This window comes from Coturnix japonica, chromosome 16, assembly GCF_054131305.1.
Source record: "Coturnix japonica strain WE chromosome 16, WE-NBRP24, whole genome shotgun sequence".
In the NCBI taxonomy this organism is placed as follows: domain Eukaryota; kingdom Metazoa; phylum Chordata; class Aves; order Galliformes; family Phasianidae; genus Coturnix; species Coturnix japonica.
This window is the reverse complement of record NC_140678.1, coordinates 12,524,790-12,547,592: the sequence shown is the minus strand read 5'-3', so window position 1 is coordinate 12,547,592 and position 22,803 is coordinate 12,524,790.

The window sequence follows — 22,803 nt, the reverse complement described above, 5'->3', positions numbered from 1 at the left end:
AACTCGGAATCTAACTCGGAATCTACTGCGCCTACATCATAACTCGGAATCTACTGCGCCTACATCATAACTCGGAATCTAACTCGGAATCTACTGCGCCTACATCATAACTCGGAATCTAACTCGGAATCTACTGCGCCTACATCATAACTCGGAATTTAACTCATTATCTACTGCGCCTACATCATAACTCGGAATCTACTGCGCCTACATTATAACTCGGAATCTAACTTGGAATCTACTGCGCCTACATCATAACTCGGAATCTAACTCGGAATCTACTGCGCCTACATCATAACTCGGAATCTACTGCGCCTACATCATAACTCGGAATCTAACTCGGAATCTACTGCGCCTACATCATAACTCAGAATCTAACTCGGAATCTACTGCGCCTACATCATAACTCGGAATCTACTGCGCCTACATCATAACTCAGAATCTAACTCGGAATCTACTGCGCCTACATCATAACTCGGAATCTACTGCGCCTACATCATAACTCGGAATCTAACTCGGAATCTACTGCGCCTACATCATAACTCGGAATCTACTGCGCCTACATCATAACTCGGAATCTAACTCGGAATCTACTGCGCCTACATCATAACTCGGAATCTAACTCGGAATCTACTGCGCCTACATCATAACTCGGAATTTAACTCAGAATCTACTGCGCCTACATCATAACTCGGAATCTACTGCGCCTACATTATAACTCGGAATCTAACTCGGAATCTACTGCGCCTACATCATAACTCGGAATCTAACTCGGAATCTACTGCGCCTACATCATAACTCGGAATCTAACTCGGAATCTACTGCGCCTACATCATAACTCGGAATCTACTGCGCCTACATCATAACTTGGAATCTAACTCGGAATCTACTGCGCCTACATCATAACTCGGAATTTAACTCAGAATTTACTGCGCCTACATCATAACTCGGAATCTACTGCGCCTACATTATAACTCGGAATCTAACTCGGAATCTACTGCGCCTACATCATAACTCGGAATCTACTGCGCCTACATCATAACTCGGAATCTAACTCGGAATCTACTGCGCCTACATCATAACTCGGAATCTACTGCGCCTACATCATAACTCGGAATCTACTGCGCCTACATCATAACTCGGAATCTACTGCGCCTACATCAAAACTCGGAATCTAACTCGGAATCTACTGCGCCTACATCATAACTCGGAATCTACTGCGCCTACATCATTACTCGGAATCTACTGCGCCGACATCATAACTCGGAATCTAACTCGGAATCTACTGCGCCTACATCATAACTCCGAATCTACTGCGCCTACATCATAACTCGGAATCTACTGCGCCTACATCATAACTCGGAATCTAACTCGGAATCTACTGCGCTTACATCATAACTCGGAATCTACTGCGCCTACATCATAACTCGGAATCTAACTCGGAATCTACTGCGCCTACATCATAACTCGGAATCTACTGCGCCTACATCATAACTCGGAATCTAACTCGGAATCTACTGCGCCTACATCATAACTCGGAATCTAACTCGGAATCTACTGCACCTACATCATAACTCGGAATCTACTGCGCCTACATCATAACTCGGAATCTAACTCGGAATCTACTGCACCTACATCATAACTCGGAATCAAACTCAGAATCTACTGCGCCTACATCATAACTCGGAATCTACTGCGCCTACATCATAACTCGGAATCTAACTCGGAATCTACTGCGCCTACATCATAACTCGGAATCTACTGCGCCTACATCATAACTCGGAATCTAACTCGGAATCTACTGCGCCTACATCATAACTCGGAATCTACTGCGCCTACATCATAACTTGGAATCTAACTCGGAATCTACTGCGCCTACATCATAACTCGGAATCTACTGCGCCTACATCATAACTCGGAATCTAACTCGGAATCTACTGCGCCTACATCATAACTCGGAATCTACTGCGCCGACATCATAACTCGGAATCTAACTCGGAATCTACTGCGCCTACATCATAACTCGGAATCTACTGCGCCTACATCATAACTCGGAATCTAACTCGGAATCTACTGCGCCTACATCATAACTCGGAATCTACTGCGCCTACATCATAACTCGGAATCTAACTCGGAATCTACTGCGCCTACATCATAACTCGGAATCTACTGCGCCTACATCATAACTCGGAATCTAACTCGGAATCTACTGCGCTTACATCATAACTCGGAATCTAACTCGGAATCTACTGCGCCTACATCATAACTCGGAATCTACTGCGCCTACATCATAACTCGGAATCTAACTCGGAATCTACTGCGCCTACATCATAACTCGGAATCTAACTCGGAATCTACTGCGCCTACATCATAACTCGGAATTTAACTCAGAATCTACTGCGCCTACATCATAACTCGGAATCTACTGCGCCTACATTATAACTCGGAATCTAACTCGGAATCTACTGCGCCTACATCATAACTCGGAATCTAACTCGGAATCTACTGCGCCTACATCATAACTCGGAATCTACTGCGCCTACATCATAACTCGGAATCTAACTCGGAATCTACTGCGCCTACATCATAACTCGGAATCTACTGCGCCTACATCATAACTCGGAATCTAACTCGGAATCTACTGCGCCTACATCATAACTCGGAATCTACTGCGCCGACATCATAACTCGGAATCTAACTCGGAATCTACTGCGCCTACATCATAACTCGGAATCTACTGCGCCTACATCATAACTCGGAATCTAACTCGGAATCTACTGCGCCTACATCATAACTCGGAATCTACTGCGCCTACATCATAACTCGGAATCTAACTCGGAATCTACTGCGCCTACATCATAACTCGGAATCTACTGCGCCTACATCATAACTCGGAATCTAACTCGGAATCTACTGCGCTTACATCATAACTCGGAATCTAACTCGGAATCTACTGCGCCTACATCATAACTCGGAATCTACTGCGCCTACATCATAACTCGGAATCTAACTCGGAATCTACTGCGCCTACATCATAACTCGGAATCTAACTCGGAATCTACTGCGCCTACATCATAACTCGGAATTTAACTCAGAATCTACTGCGCCTACATCATAACTCGGAATCTACTGCGCCTACATTATAACTCGGAATCTAACTCGGAATCTACTGCGCCTACATCATAACTCGGAATCTAACTCGGAATCTACTGCGCCTACATCATAACTCGGAATCTACTGCGCCTACATCATAACTCGGAATCTAACTCGGAATCTACTGCGCCTACATCATAACTCGGAATCTAACTCGGAATCTACTGCGCCTACATCATAACTCGGAATCTACTGCGCCTACATCATAACTCAGAATCTAACTCGGAATCTACTGCGCCTACATCATAACTCGGAATCTACTGCGCCTACATCATAACTCGGAATCTAACTCGGAATCTACAGCGCCTACATCATAACTCGGAATCTACTGCGCCTACATCATAACTCGGAATCTAACTCGGAATCTACTGCGCCTACATCATAACTCGGAATCTAACTCGGAATCTACTGCGCCTACATCATAACTCGGAATTTAACTCAGAATCTACTGCGCCTACATCATAACTCGGAATCTACTGCGCCTACATTATAACTCGGAATCTAACTCGGAATCTACTGCGCCTACATCATAACTCGGAATCTAACTCGGAATCTACTGCGCCTACATCATAACTCGGAATTTAACTCAGAATCTACTGCGCCTACATCATAACTCGGAATCTACTGCACCTACATCATAACTCGGAATCAAACTCAGAATCTACTGCGCCTACATCATAACTCGGAATCTACTGCGCCTACATCATAACTCGGAATCTAACTCGGAATCTACTGCGCCTACATCATAACTCGGAATCTACTGCGCCTACATCATAACTCGGAATCTAACTCGGAATCTACTGCGCCTACATCATAACTCGGAATCTACTGCGCCTACATCATAACTCGGAATCTAACTCGGAATCTACTGCGCCTACATCATAACTCGGAATCTACTGCGCCTACATCATAACTCGGAATCTAACTCGGAATCTACTGCGCCTACATCATAACTCGGAATCTACTGCGCCTACATCATAACTCGGAATCTAACTCGGAATCTACTGCGCTTACATCATAACTCGGAATCTAACTCGGAATCTACTGCGCCTACATCATAACTCGGAATCTACTGCGCCTACATCATAACTCGGAATCTAACTCGGAATCTACTGCGCCTACATCATAACTCGGAATCTAACTCGGAATCTACTGCGCCTACATCATAACTCGGAATTTAACTCAGAATCTACTGCGCCTACATCATAACTCGGAATCTACTGCGCCTACATTATAACTCGGAATCTAACTCGGAATCTACTGCGCCTACATCATAACTCGGAATCTAACTCGGAATCTACTGCGCCTACATCATAACTCGGAATCTACTGCGCCTACATCATAACTCGGAATCTAACTCGGAATCTACTGCGCCTACATCATAACTCGGAATCTAACTCGGAATCTACTGCGCCTACATCATAACTCGGAATCTACTGCGCCTACATCATAACTCAGAATCTAACTCGGAATCTACTGCGCCTACATCATAACTCGGAATCTACTGCGCCTACATCATAACTCGGAATCTAACTCGGAATCTACAGCGCCTACATCATAACTCGGAATCTACTGCGCCTACATCATAACTCGGAATCTAACTCGGAATCTACTGCGCCTACATCATAACTCGGAATCTAACTCGGAATCTACTGCGCCTACATCATAACTCGGAATTTAACTCAGAATCTACTGCGCCTACATCATAACTCGGAATCTACTGCGCCTACATTATAACTCGGAATCTAACTCGGAATCTACTGCGCCTACATCATAACTCGGAATCTAACTCGGAATCTACTGCGCCTACATCATAACTCGGAATCTACTGCGCCTACATCATAACTCGGAATCTAACTCGGAATCTACTGCGCCTACATCATAACTCGGAATCTACTGCGCCTACATCATAACTCGGAATCTAACTCGGAATCTACTGCGCCTACATCATAACTCGGAATCTACTGCGCCTACATCATAACTCGGAATCTACTGCGCCTACATCATAACTCGGAATCTAACTCGGAATCTACTGCGCCTACATCATAACTCGGAATCTAACTCGGAATCTACTGCGCCTACATCATAACTCGGAATCTACTGCGCCTACATCATAACTCGGAATCTACTGCGCCTACATCATAACTCGGAATCTAACTCGGAATCTACTGCACCTACATCATAACTCGGAATCTACTGCGCCTACATCATAACTCGGAATCTAACTCGGAATCTACTGCGCCTACATCATAACTCGGAATCTAACTCGGAATCTACTGCGCCTACATCATAACTCGGAATCCACTGCACCTACATCATAACTTGGAATCTAACTCGGAATCTACTGCGCCTACATCATAACTCGGAATCTACTGCGCCTACATCATAACTCGGAATCTAACTCGGAATCTACTGCGCCTACATCATAACTCGGAATCTACTGCGCCGACATCATAACTCGGAATCTAACTCGGAATCTACTGCGCCTACATCATAACTCGGAATCTACTGCGCCTACATCATAACTCGGAATCTAACTCGGAATCTACTGCGCCTACATCATAACTCGGAATCTACTGCGCCTACATCATAACTCGGAATCTAACTCGGAATCTACTGCGCCTACATCATAACTCGGAATCTACTGCGCCTACATCATAACTCGGAATCTAACTCGGAATCTACTGCGCCTACATCATAACTCGGAATGTACTGCGCCTACATCATAACTCGGAATCTAACTCGGAATCTACTGCGCCTACATCATAACTCGGAATCTACTGCGCCTACATCATAACTCGGAATCTAACTTGGAATCTACTGCGCCTACATCATAACTCGGAATCTAACTCGGAATCTACTGCGCCTACATCATAACTCGGAATCTAACTCGGAATCTACTGCGCCTACATCATAACTCGGAATCTACTGTTCCTACATCATAACTCGGAATCTAACTCGGAATCTACTGCGCCTACATCATAACTCGGAATCTACTGCGCCGACATCATAACTCGGAATCTAACTCGGAATCTACTGCGCCTACATCATAACTCGGAATCTACTGCGCCTACATCATAACTCGGAATCTAACTCGGAATCTACTGCGCCTACATCATAACTCGGAATCTACTGCGCCTACATCATAACTCGGAATCTAACTCGGAATCTACTGCGCCTACATCATAACTCGGAATCTACTGCGCCTACATCATAACTCGGAATCTAACTCGGAATCTACTGCGCCTACATCATAACTCGGAATCTAACTCGGAATCTACTGCGCCTAAATCATAACTCGGAATCTAACTCGGAATCTACTGCGCCTACATCATAACTCGGAATCTACTGCGCCTACATCATAACTCGGAATCTAACTCGGAATCTACTGCGCTTACATCATAACTCGGAATCTACTGCGCCTACATCATAACTCGGAATCTAACTCGGAATCTACTGCGCCTACATCATAACTCGGAATCTAACTCGGAATCTACTGCGCCTACATCATAACTCGGAATCTACTGCGCCTACATCATAACTCGGAATCTAACTCGGAATCTACTGCGCCTACATCATAACTCGGAATCTACTGCGCCTACATCATAACTCGGAATCTAACTCGGAATCTACTGCGCCTACATCATAACTCGGAATCTAACTCGGAATCTACTGCGCCTACATCATAACTCGGAATCTACTGCGCCTACATCATAACTTGGAATCTAACTCGGAATCTACTGATCCTACATCATAACTCGGAATCTACTGCGCCTACATCATAACTCGGAATCTAACTCGGAATCTACTGCGCCTACATCATAACTCGGAATCTAACTCGGAATCTACTGCGCCTACATCATAACTCGGAATCTAACTCGGAATCTACTGCGCCTACATCATAACTCGGAATCTACTGCGCCTACATCATAACTCGGAATCTAACTCGGAATCTACTGCGCCTACATCATAACTCGGAATCTACTGCGCCTACATCATAACTCGGAATCTACTGCGCCGACATCATAACTCGGAATCTAACTCGAAATCTACTGCGCCTACATCATAACTCGGAATCTACTGCGCCTACATCATAACTCGGAATCTAACTCGGAATCTACTGCGCCTACATCATAACTCGGAATCTACTGCGCCTACATCATAACTCGGAATCTAACTTGGAATATACTGCGCCTACATCATAACTCGGAATCTACTGCGCCTACATCATAACTCGGAATCTACTGCGCCTACATCATAACTCGGAATCTAACTCGGAATCTACTGCGCCTACATCATAACTCGGAATCTACTGCGCCTACATCATAACTCGGAATCTACTGCGCCTACATCATAACTCGGAATCTAACTCGGAATCTACTGCGCCTACATCATAACTCGGAATCTACTGCGCCTACATCATAACTCGGAATCTAACTCGGAATCTACTGCGCCTACATCATAACTCGGAATCTACTGCGCCTACATCATAACTCGGAATCTAACTCGGAATCTACTGCGCCTACATCATAACTCGGAATCTACTGCGCCTACATCATAACTCGGAATCTAACTCAGAATCTACTGCGCCTACATCATAACACGGAATCTACTGCGCCTCCATCATAACACGGAATCTAACTCGGAATCTACTGCGCCTACATCATAACTCGGAATCTACTGCGCCTACATCATAACTCGGAATCTAACTCGGAATCTACTGTGCCTACATCATAACTCGGAATCTAACTCGGAATCTACTGCGCCTACATCATAACTCGGAATCTACTGCGCCTACATCATAACTCGGAATCTACTGCGCCGACATCATAACTCGGAATCTAACTCGGAATCTACTGCGCCTACATCATAACTCGGAATCTACTGCGCCTACATCATAACTCGGAATCTAACTCGGAATCTACTGCGCCTACATCATAACTCGGAATCTACTGCGCCTACATCATAATTCGGAATCTAACTCGGAATCTACTGCGCTTACATCATAACTCGGAATCTACTGCGCCTACATCATAACTCGGAATCTAACTCGGAATCTACTGCGCCTACATCATAACTCGGAATCTAACTCGGAATCTACTGCGCCTACATCATAACTCGGAATCTACTGCGCCTACACCATAACTCGGAATCTAACTCGGAATCTACTGCGCCTACATCATAACTCGGAATCTACTGCGCCTACATCATAACTCGGAATCTAGCTCGGAATCTACTGCGCCTACATCATAACTCGGAATCTACTGCGCCTACATCATAACTCGGAATCTAACTCGGAATCTACTGCGCCTACATCATAACTCGGAATCTACTGCGCCTACATCATAACTCGGAATCTAACTCGGAATCTACTGCGCCTACATCATAACTCGGAATCTACTGCGCCGACATCATAACTCGGAATCTAACTCGGAATCTACTGCGCCTACATCATAACTCGGAATCTACTGCGCCTACATCATAACTCGGAATCTAACTCGGAATCTACTGCGCCTACATCATAACTCGGAATCTACTGCGCCTACATCATAACTCGGAATCTAACTCGGAATCTACTGCGCCTACATCATAACTCGGAATCTACTGCGCCTACATCATAACTCGGAATCTAACTCGGAATCTACTGCGCTTACATCATAACTCGGAATCTACTGCGCCTACATCATAACTCGGAATCTAACTCGGAATCTACTGCGCCTACATCATAACTCGGAATCTAACTCGGAATCTACTGCGCCTACATCATAACTTGGAATCTACTGCGCCTACATCATAACTCGGAATCTAACTCGGAATCTACTGCGCCTACATCATAACTCGGAATCTACTGCGCCTACATCATAACTCGGAATCTAACTCGGAATCTACTGCGCCTACATCATAACTCGGAATCTACTGCGCCTACATCATAACTCGGAATCTAACTCGGAATCTACTGCGCCTACATCATAACTCGGAATCTAACTCGGAATCTACTGCGCCTACATCATAACTCGGAATCTACTGCGCCTACATCATAACTCGGAATCTACTGCGCCGAAATCATAACTCGGAATCTAACTCGGAATCTACTGCGCCTACATCATAACTCGGAATCTACTGCGCCTACATCATAACTCGGAATCTAACTCGGAATCTACTGCGCCTACATCATAACTCGGAATCTACTGCGCCTACATCATAACTCGGAATCTAACTCGGAATCTACTGCGCCTACATCATAACTCGGAATCTACTGCGCCTACATCATAACTCGGAATCTAACTCGGAATCTACTGCGCCTACATCATAACTCGGAATCTACTGCGCCTACATCATAACTCGGAATCTAACTCGGAATCTACTGCGCCTACATCATAACTCGGAATCTAACTCGGAATCTACTGATCCTACATCATAACTCGGAATCTACTGCGCCTACATCATAACTCGGAATCTAACTCGGAATCTACTGCGCCTACATCATAACTCGGAATCTACTGCGCCTACATCATAACTCGGAATCTAACTCGGAATCTACTGCGCCTACATCATAACTCGGAATCTACTGCGCCTACATCATAACTCGGAATCTAACTCGGAATCTACTGCGCCTACATCATAACTCGGAATCTACTGCGCCTACATCATAACTCGGAATCTAACTCGGAATCTACTGCGCCTACATCATAACTCGGAATCTAACTCGGAATCTACTGCGCCTACATCATAACTCGGAATTTAACTCAGAATCTACTGCGCCTACATCATAACTCGGAATCTACTGCGCCTACATTATAACTCGGAATCTAACTCGGAATCTACTGCGCCTACATCATAACTCGGAATCTAACTCGGAATCTACTGCGCCTACATCATAACTCGGAATCTACTGCGCCTACATCATAACTCGGAATCTACTGCGCCTACATCATAACTCGGAATCTAACTTGGAATCTACTGCGCCTACATCATAACTCGGAATCTAACTCGGAATCTACTGCGCCTACATCATAACTCGGAATCTAACTCGGAATCTACTGCGCCTACATCATAACTCGGAATCTACTGTGCCTACATCATAACTCGGAATCTAACTCGGAATCTACTGCGCCTACATCATAACTCGGAATCTACTGCGCCGACATCATAACTCGGAATCTAACTCGGAATCTACTGCGCCTACATCATAACTCGGAATCTACTGCGCCTACATCATAACTCGGAATCTAACTCGGAATCTACTGCGCCTACATCATAACTCGGAATCTACTGCGCCTACATCATAACTCGGAATCTAACTCGGAATCTACTGCGCCTACATCATAACTCGGAATCTACTGCGCCTACATCATAACTCGGAATCTAACTCGGAATCTACTGCGCCTACATCATAACTCGGAATCTAACTCGGAATCTACTGCGCCTACATCATAACTCGGAATCTAACTCGGAATCTACTGCGCCTACATCATAACTCGGAATCTACTGCGCCTACATCATAACTCGGAATCTAACTCGGAATCTACTGCGCTTACATCATAACTCGGAATCTACTGCGCCTACATCATAACTCGGAATCTAACTCGGAATCTACTGCGCCTACATCATAACTCGGAATCTAACTCGGAATCTACTGCGCCTACATCATAACTCGGAATCTACTGCGCCTACATCATAACTCGGAATCTAACTCGGAATCTACTGCGCCTACATCATAACTCGGAATCTACTGCGCCTACATCATAACTCGGAATCTAACTCGGAATCTACTGCGCCTACATCATAACTCGGAATCTAACTCGGAATCTACTGCGCCTACATCATAACTCGGAATCTAACTCGGAATCTACTGCGCCTACATCATAACTCGGAATCTACTGCGCCTACATCATAACTTGGAATCTAACTCGGAATCTACTGATCCGACATCATAACTCGGAATCTACTGCGCCTACATCATAACTCGGAATCTAACTCGGAATCTACTGCGCCTACATCGTAACTCGGAATCTAACTCGGAATCTACTGCGCCTACATCATAACTCGGAATCTAACTCGGAATCTACTGCGCCTACATCATAACTCGGAATCTACTGCGCCTACATCATAACTCGGAATCTAACTCGGAATCTACTGCGCCTACATCATAACTCGGAATCTACTGCGCCTACATCATAACTCGGAATCTACTGCGCCGACATCATAACTCGGAATCTAACTCGAAATCTACTGCGCCTACATCATAACTCGGAATCTACTGCGCCTACATCATAACTCGGAATCTAACTCGGAATCTACTGCGCCTACATCATAACTCGGAATCTACTGCGCCTACATCATAACTCGGAATCTAACTTGGAATATACTGCGCCTACATCATAACTCGGAATCTACTGCGCCTACATCATAACTCGGAATCTACTGCGCCTACATCATAACTCGGAATCTAACTCGGAATCTACTGCGCCTACATCATAACTCGGAATCTACTGCGCCTACATCATAACTCGGAATCTACTGCGCCTACATCATAACTCGGAATCTAACTCGGAATCTACTGCGCCTACATCATAACTCGGAATCTACTGCGCCTACATCATAACTCGGAATCTAACTCGGAATCTACTGCGCCTACATCATAACTCGGAATCTACTGCGCCTACATCATAACTCGGAATCTAACTCGGAATCTACTGCGCCTACATCATAACTCGGAATCTAACTCGGAATCTACTGCGCCTACATCATAACACGGAATCTACTGCGCCTCCATCATAACACGGAATCTAACTCGGAATCTACTGCGCCTACATCATAACTCGGAATCTACTGCGCCTACATCATAACTCGGAATCTAACTCGGAATCTACTGCGCCTACATCATAACTCGGAATCTAACTCGGAATCTACTGCGCCTACATCATAACTCGGAATCTACTGCGCCTACATCATAACTCGGAATCTACTGCGCCGACATCATAACTCGGAATCTAACTCGGAATCTACTGCGCCTACATCATAACTCGGAATCTACTGCGCCTACATCATAACTCGGAATCTAACTCGGAATCTACTGCGCCTACATCATAACTCGGAATCTACTGCGCCTACATCATAATTCGGAATCTAACTCGGAATCTACTGCGCTTACATCATAACTCGGAATCTACTGCGCCTACATCATAACTCGGAATCTAACTCGGAATCTACTGCGCCTACATCATAACTCGGAATCTAACTCGGAATCTACTGCGCCTACATCATAACTCGGAATCTACTGCGCCTACACCATAACTCGGAATCTAACTCGGAATCTACTGCGCCTACATCATAACTCGGAATCTACTGCGCCTACATCATAACTCGGAATCTAGCTCGGAATCTACTGCGCCTACATCATAACTCGGAATCTACTGCGCCTACATCATAACTCGGAATCTAACTCGGAATCTACTGCGCCTACATCATAACTCGGAATCTACTGCGCCTACATCATAACTCGGAATCTAACTCGGAATCTACTGCGCCTACATCATAACTCGGAATCTACTGCGCCGACATCATAACTCGGAATCTAACTCGGAATCTACTGCGCCTACATCATAACTCGGAATCTACTGCGCCTACATCATAACTCGGAATCTAACTCGGAATCTACTGCGCCTACATCATAACTCGGAATCTACTGCGCCTACATCATAACTCGGAATCTAACTCGGAATCTACTGCGCCTACATCATAACTCGGAATCTACTGCGCCTACATCATAACTCGGAATCTAACTCGGAATCTACTGCGCCTACATCATAACTCGGAATCTACTGCGCCTACATCATAACTCGGAATCTAACTCGGAATCTACTGCGCCTACATCATAACTCGGAATCTAACTCGGAATCTACTGCGCCTACATCATAACTTGGAATCTACTGCGCCTACATCATAACTCGGAATCTAACTCGGAATCTACTGCGCCTACATCATAACTCGGAATCTACTGCGCCTACATCATAACTCGGAATCTAACTCGGAATCTACTGCGCCTACATCATAACTCGGAATCTACTGCGCCTACATCATAACTCGGAATCTAACTCGGAATCTACTGCGCCTACATCATAACTCGGAATCTAACTCGGAATCTACTGCGCCTACATCATAACTCGGAATCTACTGCGCCTACATCATAACTCGGAATCTACTGCGCCGACATCATAACTCGGAATCTAACTCGGAATCTACTGCGCCTACATCATAACTCGGAATCTACTGCGCCTACATCATAACTCGGAATCTAACTCGGAATCTACTGCGCCTACATCATAACTCGGTATCTACTGCGCCTACATCATAACTCGGAATCTAACTCGGAATCTACTGCGCCTACATCATAACTCGGAATCTACTGCGCCTACATCATAACTCGGAATCTAACTCGGAATCTACTGCGCTTACATCATAACTCGGAATCTACTGCGCCTACATCATAACTCGGAATCTAACTCGGAATCTACTGCGCCTACATCATAACTCGGAATCTAACTCGGAATCTACTGCGCCTACATCATAACTCGGAATCTACTGCGCCTACATCATAACTCGGAATCTAACTCGGAATCTACTGCGCCTACATCATAACTCGGAATCTACTGCGCCTACATCATAACTCGGAATCTAACTCGGAATCTACTGCGCCTACATCATAACTCGGAATCTACTGCGCCTACATCATAACTCGGAATCTAACTCGGAATCTACTGCGCCTACATCATAACTCGGAATCTACTGCGCCTACATCATAACTCGGAATCTAACTCGGAATCTACTGCGCCTACATCATAACTCGGAATCTAACTCGGAATCTACTGCGCCTACATCATAACTCGGAATTTAACTCAGAATCTACTGCGCCTACATCATAACTCGGAATCTACTGCGCCTACATTATAACTCGGAATCTAACTCGGAATCTACTGCGCCTACATCATAACTCGGAATCTAACTCGGAATCTACTGCGCCTACATCATAACTCGGAATCTACTGCGCCTACATCATAACTCGGAATCTAACTCGGAATCTACTGCGCCTACATCATAACTCGGAATCTACTGCGCCTACATCATAACTCGGAATCTAACTCGGAATCTACTGCGCCTACATCATAACTCGGAATCTACTGCGCCTACATCATAACTCGGAATCTACTGCGCCTACATCATAACTCGGAATCTAACTCGGAATCTACTGCGCCTACATCATAACTCGGAATCTACTGCGCCTACATCATAACTCGGAATCTAACTCGGAATCTACTGCGCCTACATCATAACTCGGAATCTACTGCGCCTACATCATAACTTGGAATCTAACTCGGAATCTACTGCGCCTACATCATAACTCGGAATCTACTGCGCCTACATCATAACTCGGAATCTAACTCGGAATCTACTGCGCCTACATCATAACTCGGAATCTACTGCGCCGACATCATAACTCGGAATCTAACTCGGAATCTACTGCGCCTACATCATAACTCGGAATCTACTGCGCCTACATCATAACTCGGAATCTAACTCGGAATCTACTGCGCCTACATCATAACTCGGAATCTACTGCGCCTACATCATAACTCGGAATCTAACTCGGAATCTACTGCGCCTACATCATAACTCGGAATCTACTGCGCCTACATCATAGCTCGGAATCTACTGCGCCTACATCATAACTCGGAATCTAACTCGGAATCTACTGCACCTACATCATAACTCGGAATCAAACTCAGAATCTACTGCGCCTACATCATAACTCGGAATCTACTGCGCCTACATCATAACTCGGAATCTAACTCGGAATCTACTGCGCCTACATCATAACTCGGAATCTACTGCGCCTACATCATAACTGGGAATCTAACTCGGAATCTACTGCGCTTACATCATAACTCGGAATCTACTGCGCCTACATCATAACTCGGAATCTAACTCGGAATCTACTGCGCCTACATCATAACTCGGAATCTAACTCGGAATCTACTGCGCCTACATCATAACTCGGAATCTACTGCGCCTACATCATAACTCGGAATCTAACTCGGAATCTACTGCGCCTACATCATAACTCGGAATCTACTGCGCCTACATCATAACTCGGAATCTAACTCGGAATCTACTGCGCCTACATCATAACTCGGAATCTACTGCGCCTACATCATAACTCGGAATCTAACTCGGAATCTACTGCGCCTACATCATAACTCGGAATCTAACTCGGAATCTACTGCGCCTACATCATAACTCGGAATTTAACTCAGAATCTACTGCGCCTACATCATAACTCGGAATCTACTGCGCCTACATCATAACTCGGAATCTAACTCGGAATCTACTGCGCCTACATCATAACTCGGAATCTAACTCGGAATCTACTGCGCCTACATCATAACTCGGAATCTACTGCGCCTACATCATAACTCGGAATCTAACTCGGAATCTACTGCGCCTACATCATAACTCGGAATCTACTGCGCCTACATCATAACTCGGAATCTAACTCGGAATCTACTGCGCCTACATCATAACTCGGAATCTACTGCGCCTACATCATAACTCGGAATCTACTGCGCCTACATCATAACTCGGAATCTAACTCGGAATCTACTGCGCCTACATCATAACTCGGAATCTAACTCGGAATCTACTGCGCCTACATCATAACTCGGAATCTACTGCGCCTACATCATAACTCGGAATCTAACTCGGAATCTACTGCGCCTACATCATAACTCGGAATCTACTGCGCCTACATCATAACTCGGAATCTAACTCGGAATCTACTGCGCCTACATCATAACTCGGAATCTAACTCGGAATCTACTGCGCCTACATCATAACTCGGAATCTACTGCGCCGACATCATAACTCGGAATCTAACTCGGAATCTACTGCGCCTACATCATAACTCGGAATCTACTGCGCCTACATCATAACTCGGAATCTAACTCGGAATCTACTGCGCCTACATCATAACTCGGAATCTACTGCGCCTACATCATAACTCGGAATCTAACTCGGAATCTACTGCGCCTACATCATAACTCGGAATCTACTGCGCCTACATCATAACTCGGAATCTAACTCGGAATCTACTGCGCCTACATCATAACTCGGAATCTAACTCGGAATCTACTGCGCCTACATCATAACTCGGAATCTACTGTGCCTACATCATAACTGGGAATCTAACTCGGAATCTACTGCGCCTACATCATAACTCGGAATCTACTGCGCCGACATCATAACTCGGAATCTAACTCGGAATCTACTGCGCCTACATCATAACTCGGAATCTACTGCGCCTACATCATAACTCGGAATCTAACTCGGAATCTACTGCGCCTAAATCATAACTCGGAATCTACTGCGCCTACATCATAACTCGGAATCTAACTCGGAATCTACTGCGCCTACATCATAACTCGGAATCTAACTCGGAATCTACTGCGCCTACATCATAACTCGGAATCTAACTCGGAATCTACTGCGCCTACATCATAACTCGGAATCTACTGCGCCTACATCATAACTTGGAATCTAACTCGGAATCTACTGATCCTACATCATAACTCGGAATCTACTGCGCCTACATCATAACTCGGAATCTAACTCGGAATCTACTGCGCCTACATCATAACTCAGAATCTACTGCGCCTACATCATAACTCGAAATCTAACTCGGAATCTACTGCGCCTACATCATAACTCGGAATCTAACTCGGAATCTACTGCGCCTACATCATAACTCGGAATCTACTGCGCCTACATCATAACTCGGAATCTAACTCGGAATCTACTGCGCCTACATAATAACTCGGAATCTACTGCGCCTACATCATAACTCGGAATCTACTGCGCCTACATCATAACACGGAATCTAACTCGGAATCTACTGCGCCTACATCATAACTCGGAATCTACTGCGCCTACATCATAACTCGGAATCTACTGCGCCTACATCATAACTCGGTATCTAACTCGGAATCTACTGCGCCTACATGATAACTCGGAATCTACTGCGCCTACATCATAACTTGGAATCTAACTCGGAATCTACTGCGCCTACATCATAACTCGGAATCTAACTCGGAATCTACTGCGCCTACATCATAACTCGGAATCTACTGCGCCGACATCATAACTCGGAATCTAACTCGGAATCTACTGCGCCTACATCATAACTCGGAATCTACTGCGCCTACATCATAACTCGGAATCTAACTCGGAATCTACTGCGCCTACATCATAACTCGGAATCTACTGCGCCTACATCATAACTCGAAATCTAACTCGGAATCTACTGCGCCTACATCATAACTCGGAATCTAACTCGGAATCTACTGCGCCTACATCATAACTCGGAATCTACTGCGCCTACATCATAACTCGGAATATAACTCGGAATCTACTGCGCCTACATCATAACTCGGAATCTAACTCGGAATCTACTGCGCCTACATCATAACTCGGAATCTACTGCGCCTACATCATAACTCGGAATCTAACTCAGAATCTACTGCGCCTACATCATAACTCGGAATCTACTGCGCCTACATCATATCTCGGAATCTAACTCGGAATCTACTGCGCCTACATCATAACTCGGAATCTGACTCGGAATCTACTGCGCCTACATCATTATACGGAATTTAACTCGGAATCTACTGCGCCTACATCATAACTCGGAATCTAACTCGGAATCTACTGCGCCTACATCATAACTCGGAATCTACTGCGCCTACATCATAACTCGGAATCTAACTCGGAATCTACTGCGCCTACTTCATAACTCGGAATCTACTGCGCCTACATCATAACTCGGAATCTAACTCGGAATCTACTGCGCCTACATCATAACTCGGAATCTACTGCGCCTACATCATAACTCGGAATCTAACTCAGAATCTACTGCGCCTACATCATAACTCGGAATCTAACTCAGAATCTACTGCGCCTACATCATATCTGGGAATCTAACTCGGAATCTACTGCGCCTACATCATAACTCGGAATCTAACTCGGAATCTACTGCGCCTACATCATTATACGGAATTTAACTCGGAATCTACTGCGCCTACATCATAACTCGGAATCTAACTCGGAATCTACTGCGCCTACATCATAACTCGGAATCTACTGAGCCTACATCATAACTCGGAATCTCCTGCGCCTACATCATAACTCGGAATCTACTGCGCCTACATCATAACTTGGAATCTAACTCGGAATCTACTGCGCCTACATCATAACTCGGAATCTACTGCGCCTACATCATAACTTGGAATCTAACTCGGAATCTACTGCGCCTAAATCATAACTCGGAATCTACTGCGCCTACATCATAACTCGGAATCTAACTCGGAATCTACTGCGCCTACATCATAACTCGGAATCCACTGCGCCTACATCATAACTCGGAATCTAACTCGGAATCTACTGCGCCTACATCATAACTCGGAATCTACTGCGCCTACATCATAACTCGGAATCTAACTCGGAATCTACTGCGCCTACATCATAACTCGGAATTTAACTCAGAATCTACTGCGCCTACATCATAACTCGGAATCTACTGCGCCTACATTATAACTCGGAATCTACTGCGCCTACATCATAACTCGGAATCTACTGCGCCTACATCATAACTCGGAATCTAACTCGGAATCTACTGCGCCTACATCATACCTCGGAATCTACTGCGCCTACATCATAACTCGGAATCTAACTCAGAATCTACTGCGCCTACATCATAACTCGGAATCTACTGCGCCTACATCATAACTCGGAATCTAACTCGGAATCTACTGCGCCTACATCATAACTCGGAATCTACTGCGCCTACATCATAACTCGGAATCTAACTCGGAATCTACTGCGCCTACATCATAACTCGGAATCTACTGCGCCTACATCATAACTCGGAATCTAACTCGGAATCTACTGCGCCTACTTCATAACTTGGAATCTACTGCGCCTACATCATAACTCGGAATCTAACTCGGAATCTACTGCGCCTACATCATAACTCGGAATCTACTGCGCCTACATCATAACTCGGAATCTAACTCAGAATCTACTGCGCCTACATCATAACTCGGAATCTAACTCAGAATCTACTGCGCCTACATCATATCTCGGAATCTAACTCGGAATCTACTGCGCCTACATCATAACTCGGAATCTAACTCGGAATCTACTGCGCCTACATCATTATACGGAATTTAACTCGGAATCTACGGCGCCTACATCATAACTCGGAATCTAACTCGGAATCTACTGCGCCTACATCATAACTCGGAATCTACTGAGCCTACATCATAACTCGGAATCTCCTGCGCCTACATCATAACTCGGAATCTACTGCGCCTACATCATAACTTGGAATCTAACTCGGAATCTACTGCGCCTACATCATAACTTGGAATCTAACTCGGAATCTACTGCGCCTAAATCATAACTCGGAATCTACTGCGCCTACATCATAACTCGGAATCTAACTCGGAATCTACTGCGCCTACATCATAACTCGGAATTTAACTCAGAATCTACTGCGCCTACATCATAACTCGGAATCTACTGCGCCTACATTATAACTCGGAATCTACTGCGCCTACATCATAACTCGGAATCTACTGCGCCTACATCATAACTTGGAATCTAACTCGGAATCTACTGCGCCTACATCATAACTCGGAATCTAACTCGGAATCTACTGCGCCTACATCATAACTCGGAATCTAACTCGGAATCTACTGCGCCTACATCATAACTCGGAATCTAACTCGGAATCTACTGCGCCTACATCATAACTCGGAATCTACTGCGCCTACATCATAACTCGGAATCTAACTCGGAATCTACTGCGCCTACATCATAACTCGGAATCTACTGCGCCTACATCATAACTTGGAATCTAACTCGGAATCTACTGCGCCTACATCATAACTCGGAATTTAACTCAGAATTTACTGCGCCTACATCATAACTCGGAATCTACTGCGCCTACATTAAAACTCGGAATCTAACTCGGAATCTACTGCGCCTACATCATAACTCGGAATCTACTGCGCCTACATCATAACTCGGAATCTAACTCGGAATCTACTGCGCCTACATCATAACTCGGAATCTACTGCGCCTACATCATAACTCGGAATCTACTGCGCCTACATCATAACTCGGAATCTACTGCGCCTACATCAAAACTCGGAATCTAACTCGGAATCTACTGCGCCTACATCATAACTCGGAATCTACTGCGCCTACATCATTACTCGGAATCTACTGCGCCTACATCATAACTCGGAATCTAACTCGGAATCTACTGCGCCTACATCATAACTCCGAATCTACTGCGCCTACATCATAACTCGGAATCTACTGCGCCTACATCATAACTCGGAATCTAACTCGGAATCTACTGCGCCTACATCATAACTCGGAATCTACTGCGCCTACATCATAACTCGGAATCTAACTCGGAATCTACTGCGCCTACATCATAACTCGGAATCTACTGCGCCTACATCATAACTCGGAATCTAACTCGGAATCTACTGCGCCTACATCATAACTCGGAATCTAACTCGGAATCTACTGCACCTACATCATAACTCGGAATCTACTGCGCCTACATCATAACTCGGAATCTAACTCGGAATCTACTGCACCTACATCATAACTCGGAATCAAACTCAGAATCTACTGCGCCTACATCATAACTCGGAATCTACTGCGCCTACATCATAACTCGGAATCTAACTCGGAATCTACTGCGCCTACATCATAACTCGGAATCTACTGCGCCTACATCATAACTCGGAATCTAACTCGGAATCTACTGCGCCTACATCATAACTCGGAATCTACTGCGCCTACATCATAACTTGGAATCTAACTCGGAATCTACTGCGCCTACATCATAACTCGGAATCTACTGCGCCTACATCATAACTCGGAATCTAACTCGGAATCTACTGCGCCTACATCATAACTCGGAATCTACTGCGCCGACATCATAACTCGGAATCTAACTCGGAATCTACTGCGCCTACATCATAACTCGGAATCTACTGCGCCTACATCATAACTCGGAATCTAACTCGGAATCTACTGCGCCTACATCATAACTCGGAATCTACTGCGCCTACATCATAACTCGGAATCTAACTCGGAATCTACTGCGCCTACATCATAACTCGGAATCTACTGCGCCTACATCATAACTCGGAATCTAACTCGGAATCTACTGCGCTTACATCATAACTCGGAATCTAACTCGGAATCTACTGCGCCTACATCATAACTCGGAATCTACTGCGCCTACATCATAACTCGGAATCTAACTCGGAATCTACTGCGCCTACATCATAACTCGGAATCTACTGCGCCTACATCATAACTCGGAATCTAACTCGGAATCTACTGCGCCTACATCATAACTCGGAATCTACTGCGCCTACATCATAACTCAGAATCTAACTCGGAATCTACTGCGCCTACATCATAACTCGGAATCTACTGCGCCTACATCATAACTCGGAATCTAACTCGGAATCTACTGCGCCTACATCATAACTCGGAATCTACTGCGCCTACATCATAACTCGGAATCTAACTCGGAATCTACTGCGCCTACATCATAACTCGGAATCTAACTCGGAATCTACTGCGCCTACTTCATAACTCGGAATTTAACTCAGAATCTACTGCGCCTACATCATAACTCGGAATCTACTGCGCCTACATTATAACTCGGAATCTAACTCGGAATCTACTGCGCCTACATCATAACTCGGAATCTAACTCGGAATCTACTGCGCCTACATCATAACTCGGAATCTACTGCGCCTACATCATAACTCGGAATCTAACTCGGAATCTACTGCGCCTACATCATAACTCGGAATCTACTGCGCCTACATCATAACTCGGAATCTAACTCGGAATCTACTGCGCCTACATCATAACTCGGAATCTACTGCGCCTACATCATAACTCGGAATCTACTGCGCCTACATCATAACTCGGAATCTAACTCGGAATCTACTGCGCCTACATCATAACTCGGAATCTAACTCGGAATCTACTGCGCCTACATCATAACTCGGAATCTACTGCGCCTACATCATAACTCGGAATCTACTGCGCCTACATCATAACTCGGAATCTAACTCGGAATCTACTGCACCTACATCATAACTCGGAATCTACTGCGCCTACATCATAACTCGGAATCTAACTCGGAATCTACTGCGCCTACATCATAACTCGGAATCTAACTCGGAATCTACTGCGCCTATATCATAACTCGGAATCTACTGCACCTACATCATAACTTGGAATCTAACTCGGAATCTACTGCGCCTACATCATAACTCGGAATCTCCTGCGCCTACATCATAACTCGGAATCTAACTCGGAATCTACTGCGCCTACATCATAACTCGGAATCTACTGCGCCGACATCATAACACGGAATCTAACTCGGAATCTACTGCGCCTACATCATAACTCGGAATCTACTGCGCCTACATCATAACTCGGAATCTAACTCGGAATCTACTGCGCCTACATCATAACTCGGAATCTACT